An 8,206-nucleotide genomic window follows, 5' to 3' on the forward strand; every position below is an offset into this window, starting at 1 on the left:
ATCTATGGACCACATGCTTGATTTTATGGATGACTTGTCATTCACAAGCATAAATCTGGACTTTAATTTAGCATGTTGCTATATTAACATATTGATCATCTGTTGTGTAAATATTTATATTATGATTTTTTAATGAATTTTTAAAATGAATACCCAGTGGTCATAATCATCACATTTGAGTAGTCTATATGAATTTCAACTAACCAGTGGAGGTATTAGGAAAACATAATTTTAGTTTTTTATAACTCAACTTAATTTCAATCTTGAGTTCCCATTTTACTGGGGTGGTAGAACTTAATCTCATCAACTTGGGGATTTCCCTAGGATGTGTTTAAGTAACAAGGGAGTTACATAGTGCCAACAAGTCAGGGCTGGGGAGGGATCTCATGCTCAGTGTCATCTGTCCATGATGTATCCACCGACATGGGCATCATCCTGTTTCCCCATTCAGTGGACCAGCCTGGCATTTCTTGAGCTTCATTCCTATCTACAAGGCTTCTTTAGATCCACTGGCTTTCTTTACTTACCTTGTTTTCATTCTTGAATGCAAAAGAAATTTTCCAGTGCTCCTCAGCCATTCTAGTGGAATGAAATGGTCCCAGTGTCTAGACACCCTATCAATTTTTTCTATAGGACTTTGCTGCCTCTCTGGAGCTAAGCTCTGACTCTTTTGACCAATCTTCTAGTTCTAGGGGGAGCTAGAAGCATGCTTCACAATGTTCTGCTTCAATATTTTGTTTATGTCATGAGTCCTGTCAATTTTCCTAAAGACCTAAGCTTTTGAAACTCAAATTCCAGAAGTAGTTTGCTTTCTGTTGTCCCATGCATCCCCCGAAGCAATGACAACAGATTACCCTGGCTGAAAAGGGGAAAATGAAATACTGGAGAGAACAACAAAGCAAACATTGGTTAATATTTCAAAAAAAATGATTGTGCCACATGTGTATTCATTGAATAAGCCCTTACTTACTTATTGAGCTCCTAAGGTATGCCAGGATATGCTAGACTCCAGACTATGATGATGAATGAGATGCAGTTCTCACCTCAGCCACCTGCAGATCAACAGGGAACACACACAGACAAGACAGACAATTTCAGGACTTCTGGTTAAATGTGGCAGAGTGAACACACAGGTTTACTAACACTCTCTCCCTTACATAAAAGTGACAGTAAAAGGTTTTTTGTTTGTTTGTTTTGTTTTTTTAAAGCACAAACCTATAAAAGCACAAATGAAATACGAGTGAATAGTGGATATGGCAGCAATGAAGTGTTGGAAACTAGGAAGCAGATGGACTAGTGGTAAAGCTGACTCAACAATGGAAACCAAAGCTGGCAGTAAGGAAAGCCGAGAAGAAGGCTGATGTGAATTACAGGATTTAGAAATTTCTAGAAACATTAGAGCAGGGCTGCAGGTGAAGCTGACAAGGGGAGGATTAGTCCCAGGCCTGTAAATGAAATGAATTGGCAGCCAAACTTTCCCTTTCTCAGTGAGAGTGAGGGTGAGTTCTCCACAGGAAGCTAGCTAAAACCGAAAACAAGGAAACAAACAAAAACCAACAAAATGACCTAGCCAGATCACATTCCTGGTACGTGTACCAGTCTGTTGGCAGTCAGGGTTTTTTTGTTTCTTTATTTTTAAATACAAGCAGATAGCCAAGGATTACCAGACATTTAAGGAAAATGTATGCCATGATGGATAGAACCAAATTAAATAAACACTTGCGGAAAATAGAAACTATAGGGGCTGGCCCAGTGGCATAGTGGTTAAGTTCGCATGCTCCACTTGGGTGGCCCAGGGTTCATGGGTTCTGATCCTGGGCACAGACCTATGTACCACATATCAAGCCATGCTGTGGCAGGCATTCCACATATAAAATAGAGGAAGATGGGTGCAGATGTTAGCCCAGGGCCAATGTTCCTCAGCAAAGAGAGGAGGATTGGCAGCTGAAGTTAGCTCAGAGCTAATCTTCTTCTTCAAAAAATAAAAAAAAAAAAAGAAAGACAGAAAGAAACTATGTATGGAGCAGAAGAAAACTCAACAAACAAACCAACCCTATCATTAATATCCTCATGTGGTAAGAAGAGATATAGCATCTGGGGAAACAATGAGAGCAGGATATTGAATGAAACTACTCAGAGAGCAAAAAATTGCTCCTTGAAGTTAAATATAACAGAATTTTTCAGAAGAAAGTTTGAAAGATAAATTAGAAGAAATCTTCCAGAAAGCCAATCAAACACAAAGAAATGGAAAATGGAAGAGAAAAGGAAAGCAGAGTTCAGGAGGCATAACACTCTGATAAGTAAGAGTTCCAGAAAGAGAGAATACAGAAAGCTAGGGTAAGACATTTTTGAAGAAATAATCAAGATGAGTTCCTTGAAAACAGAAGGACATGAGTTCATAGATTGACAGAGCTCACTTAGCGCCCTGCAGGATGAGTGCAAAGTCAAAAATTCAGCCTAAGGCATGCCATTGTGAAATTTCAGAACCTTGGGAGATAAAGAAAAGATCCTACAGGAGGCAGCCCCATGGCTTAGTGGTTAAGTTCGGCACACTCTCTTTGGCAGCCTGGGTTTGGTTCCTGGGTGAGGACCCGCCTGTCAGTGGCCATGCTGTGGTGGCAACCCATATACAAAACAGAGGAATATGAGCACAGATGTTAGCTCAGGGACAATCTTCCTCAAGCAAAGAGAGGAAGATTGGCAACAGATGTTAGCTCAGGGTGAAACTTCCTCAGCAAAGAAAAAGAAAAAAAGAAAAGATCCTACAAAGTCTTAAAGGTGAAAAACAGATAAAAGATCCAGATCAGAAAGACACCAGACTCTTACTGTCACACGGGAAGGTAGCAGTCAGTGGCGCAATCCTTTCAAATTTCAGATGAAAAAAATTTTTCCAAATCTTGATTTCTATTTTCTGTCAAATTTCCAACAAGTGTGAAGGCAGACTAAAGACATTTCAGACATGCAAGTTTAAAAAATTTTACCTCACTTTTAGGAAAATACTGGAGAATCTATTCCACCAAATAAGGAAATAAACTAAGAAGAAGACATATGACAGAATTCGAAATATGATGTACATGCGAAAAAAATAAAAATTAAAAAAAAAAAAGAAGAAGCCATATGATCTAGGAAACAGGACCTAAAAAAGGAATGAGACAAAGGGACATCTGGGTAGGCTGACTAGTTTTCCAGCTTGCATGGGCCTGAGGGAGGTCCCAGATGCGGAACTTTCACCCTTAAACCTGGGCTAGTCCCTGGAAAACCGGGACGAGTTAGTCATCCTATGTCCAGGATAACAGTGAGGAGAAGACCCAAGCGGAGAGCTGGCAGCAGACGTGGAACAACTGGACCAGACAGGGAGAGAGAGCTCTGGAAGGGATGTCTGGAAAACACATCCAGGGGAAAATATATGCATACATGTTTGTAGATGCATAAAAAAATATACGCATACATATTTCTTGGTGAGTTTGGGAGAGAGTTTAGAGATAAATAAGTTGTAGGCACACAGTCAGTGACACCAGCAAGGGTAGAAGGGACATCAGGGAAAACAGAAACTTACAGATGAAAGAAAGTGAGATTGGAGGACATTAACATGGCTCTTCTGTGAATCATATTTATATAATCATGATAATGAAGTACTGACTATTGTTCAAACCAGAAATTATAACTATTGAAATGGTGATGGTGGAGAAAGAGGGAGCAAGAGAGTGTGTGTGAAGAAAGCTCATAATTGTTATCTTCCATGGTATGGAGTCAGTTAAATACTATCCTATAAAAAGGCATGTGATTTAAAAACGTAGAGGCCAACTCTAGAAAAAAAACAGTTAAAAGAGTTGAGAAACTGTACTTCTGGAGAATGGAAGTTAATAGTGGGAGCGAGCAAGGTGAGAGACTTCTTATTGTAAACATTAAAAAATTTGATTTTTAAAATTATGAACATGAATATCTTTGAAAGAATTATATTTTTTAAAAGAAGTCGGCAGCTTGTATTTTAACTTCATTTATATAATATTTTATCATTCAGAGTTTTTAATTTTAATGTAGTCAAATGTATTAATTTTTCTATGATTTGTTCTTTGTGGTCTTAATTACTTCATTAATATGATGTCAAAACACAATGTAGATTGAAAAAATTGCTAAAAAGCATGTACAGTACATTGCTAATTACGTTAAATTTGAATCATGCCAAGCAACACTATACATGGTTTTTGATGAGATACATAAATAACGGAGATACATAAGCAGGAATAACGATGTTAATACTACTCTGTAACATTTCTTTATTTTAAAATCTGTTTAACAAAGTATTTATTGTAACGAGATTGGTAAAAAAGTATCCTTTTCCTTTTTCTATAGTAGTTTGAGAGATTTCGTAGTTAACAAGAAAGTCAATAGGCAGCCACAACACAACGAGGCGAGGGTTACACAGAGGAAGGTAGGGAACCTAACCCAGGTTGGGAGGGTCGATTCGGAAAGACTTGGGAAGGAATGCCATCCAAGCTACAACCTGGGGGAAACATGGGCAGCGCAGGAGGTGAGGGGCTGCGGGTGGGCCAGGGGTGGGGCAGCAGTATTTCCCTAAGAAAGTAAGGGGCGTTTGTGTTACGTGTGTTGGGGGAACGTTGTAAAGACCCTGTAAACCATGTTCGTGAGTCTGGACCTCATCCCGAGGAAAGGCGGAATCAGAACCGGAGTTGAGCAGCAGGCAAGAGCAGGTCCTAGGAGACAGGGCGAGGAATCTGGCGTCTGTACGTAATTGGTAGAAGCTCGAATTCTTTACAAGATGGTTTCTCCCCCACATGATGCCTTTCCTTCTCACTGGGCCTCCCGTTTGTGCCTTGGCCGCCTGCCCCACGCAGATGGGGCGCGGTGCTAACTGCTGTCCCCTGGCGGCCGCCGAGGCCCCTGCCGCCCCGAGTGTGTCCCAGGCTCCCTGCCTCTTCCAGCCGCAGCGCCCCTCTGTCCCTCGGGCAGTCCCAGCTCGCCGCTGTGAAGGCCCTGCCCATGTGGTTTCTCCCTTTAGTCTCCTTGCTGTGCCAAAAGCCCTCTGCTGTGGCCTCGGGGGATTCCGAGACGCTGAGTCACACGCGGGGCCTCTGACGCTGCGACTGACTCGGTTCCTCTGCCGGCGGCGTGCAGTGGGCTCTGCCTGCGCAGCAGCGTTTTCGCACAGAAGGTCTTGGAAGAGAGGAGAGCTGACCCTGGGCTTTCCTCCCGAGTGCGGCCTGAGAGGGAGGGCGGGGCTCGCGCTAAGAATCAGCGGGTTTTCATCGCGGCTCAGGCTGCTGAGTTTTACCCTTCTCAAAGGTAGTTTTTGGAAAATATTTGTTTCTCTTGTGGGATGTGAAAGCTCTTTCTATTTGCTGTTCTGAATCTCCCCTTTACACCTTTTAAAAGAGAAGTTACCCTTCCAACGGGGAAACATCATTTGCTTTTGGTACTAGGCACTATTTTTTTTATGTCGTTTTTTTAAAATTGAGGTAAAATTTACATACAGTGACATGAACGTAAGTAAATTGTAAATTGTGAGTTTTGAAAAATATATATACCCACGTAATGATCACTCACATAAGACGGAGAATCTTTCCACCACGTCCAGAAAGTTCTCTTGCTCCCCCTTTTAGTCAACTGTCCTCCTACAGAAAACTGCTCTTCGTTTCTATCCCCATAGCTTAGTTTTCAAGTTCCTGAACTTATAAACGGAATCCCGTAGAATGTATCTTTCTTGTGTCTCTCTTCTTCCATTCAACATGTTTTTGAGATATTCTATGTAGCTGTGTTCTAAATACCATTCCATTATATGAATATACAATTTATCTATTCTTGTTTTGATGGACTTTTCAGTTGTTCCTACACACTAATTTTTAAAATGAGTAAACTGTGTAAAAAGATTTAGAACTTTTCTTCACAGTGGAGAGTTTTCTTTATGAAATCACAATTACATTCCTAGCTGATTATCTAAAAACTTGGAATTAGAGTCTCTGTTTGTATCCTATACACTCTGATTCTTGGAAAGATGGCAATTTGAATGTGAAAAGAGAATATATTTTTTTTTTTCGGTGAGGAAGATTGACCCTGAGCTAACATCTGTGCCAATCTTCCTCTATGTTGTATGTCACAGGTGCCACAGCATGGCTTTATCAGCAGGGTGTAGGTCCATACCCGGGATCCAGGCCTGCAAACCTTGGGCTTCTGAAGCAGAGCGCACGAACCTAACCACTATGCCACTGAGCCGGCCCCAGGAGAATGTGTCTTGATGCTCCCTCAATTCCTATTCTGAGTCTTTAAAGCCATATTAAATAATTATAGATTTTTGAAATCTTCCTTTGCATGTTACTGTATGAATGTTGAGTAGCTAAAGCACTGAAAACATTATTTAACATAATTATTTTTACTGTGTTTCAAAATGAGACTGGAGAAATAAAAGACAGGTCATGGGTATCATTCAAAACCCAGGTGAAGCGGGGCTGGCCCTGTGGCCGAGTGGTTAAGTTCGTGCGCTCAGCTGCAGGCGGCCCGGTGTTTCGTTGGTTTGAATCCTGGGCGCGGACATGGCACTGCTCATCACACCACGCTGAGGCGGCGTCCCACATGCCACAACTAGAAGGACCCACAGCTAAGAATATACAACTATGCACCAGGGGGGCTTTGGGGAGAAAAAAAAAAAAAAAACCCAGGTGAAGCTTGAGTTAGAAAGTCTGAGCACCCTACACTTGGATCTGGGTCTGGAATTTCATTCATGTTGACTTCTGTAGGTAAACTGTTTGAATTAGTTATCTATTGCTGTGTAACAAATTACCCCAAAACTTCATGGCTTAAAGCAGTAGACATTTTTTAATCTCATACTTTCTGTGGGTCAGGGATTCAGGAGCTGGTTAGCTGGGTGGAGGTGGCCCAGGGGCTCTCGTGAGGTTCCAGTCAAGATGCCAGGACACATGGTCAAAGAGGAGCTTTAAGAGAAAAGATGCTTGCCATGGGTCTCGAAGAAGGACTAGGAGTTCATGAGGTGAACTAAGAGAACGTGGGGGAGGGTGTATGAGGCAGGCATGGGAGATAACAAAGGCAAAACCAGGGAGCCTTAAGCAGTTTGTTAGCAAGAAAACAAGGTGGGAGTAAAGTTGGAGGAAAAGTTGGAGGAAGGTCAGAGTACACCTTGCTGAAGAATTCTGACTATTTTCCACAAGCAATTTGGATCTGCTAAAAATCTATGGATTTTAAGCAGGGAGTAACACAATTGGATTTGCATTTAGAAGATAAAGTAGAGAAAGGAGAAATTAAGAGGCTAGTAGAAGACTATTGTAATAGCAAATGGGTAGGAGGGACAAGCAGAGGTGTTCCTAGAATCTGCCACCTTCCATGTGGTGGTGGAAGGGGTTCATGAGGGAAAGTCAAGGATCCAGAAGTGCTGCCAGAATTCTGCAAGAGTGACTGATCAACAATGATGTCTTTAACCAGGACAGAGAATGTGAAAGAAAAGGCTGGTCTGGGAGGAAAAACGATGAGTTAGGTTTGGGCGTCTTGGTTTTGAGTTAGCGATGGGATGTCCCGGTTGAGGCATGAGTAGCAGAAGCATAGATATGAGTCTAGAGCTCAGTTGGTGATTTAGAAGTGTCATTTGCTATGGCCAGGCCTGCTGCAGACTGGGTGACACAGTAACAAATGGGACAGTGAGCTGTGGCTCAGTGGGGAATCCCTTGTATATATCCTTGGTTCTCAATGGGAAAAATTTTGCCCCACAGAGAACATTTGGCAATGTTGGGACATATTTTTGTTTGTCACAACGGGGAGGAGGGGTGGTACTGACAAATAGTGGGTAGAGGCTGGCGATGCTGCTAAACATTCTACAATGCAGAGGACAGCTCCTCTTGTCTATCCCCCCCACAAATAATTATCCAGTCCAAAATGTCCACAGTGCCGTGACTGAGAAACCCTGATTTACAAAAGTCATCTTTTCTAGGAAATTCTCCACAGATTGAGTGACCATACTGGGGGCTGTGACTGGGGTCTGTGACCTTGCCAGTCCAGTCAGATTTTTCCAAGTTGAGCATGGGGAAGAAAGGTTTTGTCAAGCGGGAAGAATGTGTGCCTGAGGTAATTGTAGCCGTGTTCTAGTCTCAAGGAGAAAGCAAGTCTGTGAGAGAGGAAAAGGAGAAGGAGAGAGCTATGAGCATGTCGTCAGTCACACTGTCCCTTTATTGGCATTTCTGTT

General features: G+C 42.1%; 1 long non-coding RNA gene across 1 annotated transcript; it reads left to right on the forward strand.

The window, feature by feature from the left end:
* Window positions 1–5,144: 5,144 nt before the first annotated feature.
* On the forward strand, window positions 5,145–6,320 carry LOC139081824 (uncharacterized). The gene is made up of 2 exons (XR_011537225.1): window positions 5,145–5,304; window positions 6,119–6,320. It is a non-coding gene; the product is annotated as an uncharacterized lncRNA (long non-coding RNA).
* The last annotated feature ends 1,886 nt before the right edge of the window (window positions 6,321–8,206 follow it).

This window comes from Equus przewalskii, chromosome 2 (genome assembly GCF_037783145.1).
Source record: "Equus przewalskii isolate Varuska chromosome 2, EquPr2, whole genome shotgun sequence".
Classification (NCBI taxonomy): Eukaryota; Metazoa; Chordata; class Mammalia; order Perissodactyla; family Equidae; genus Equus; species Equus przewalskii.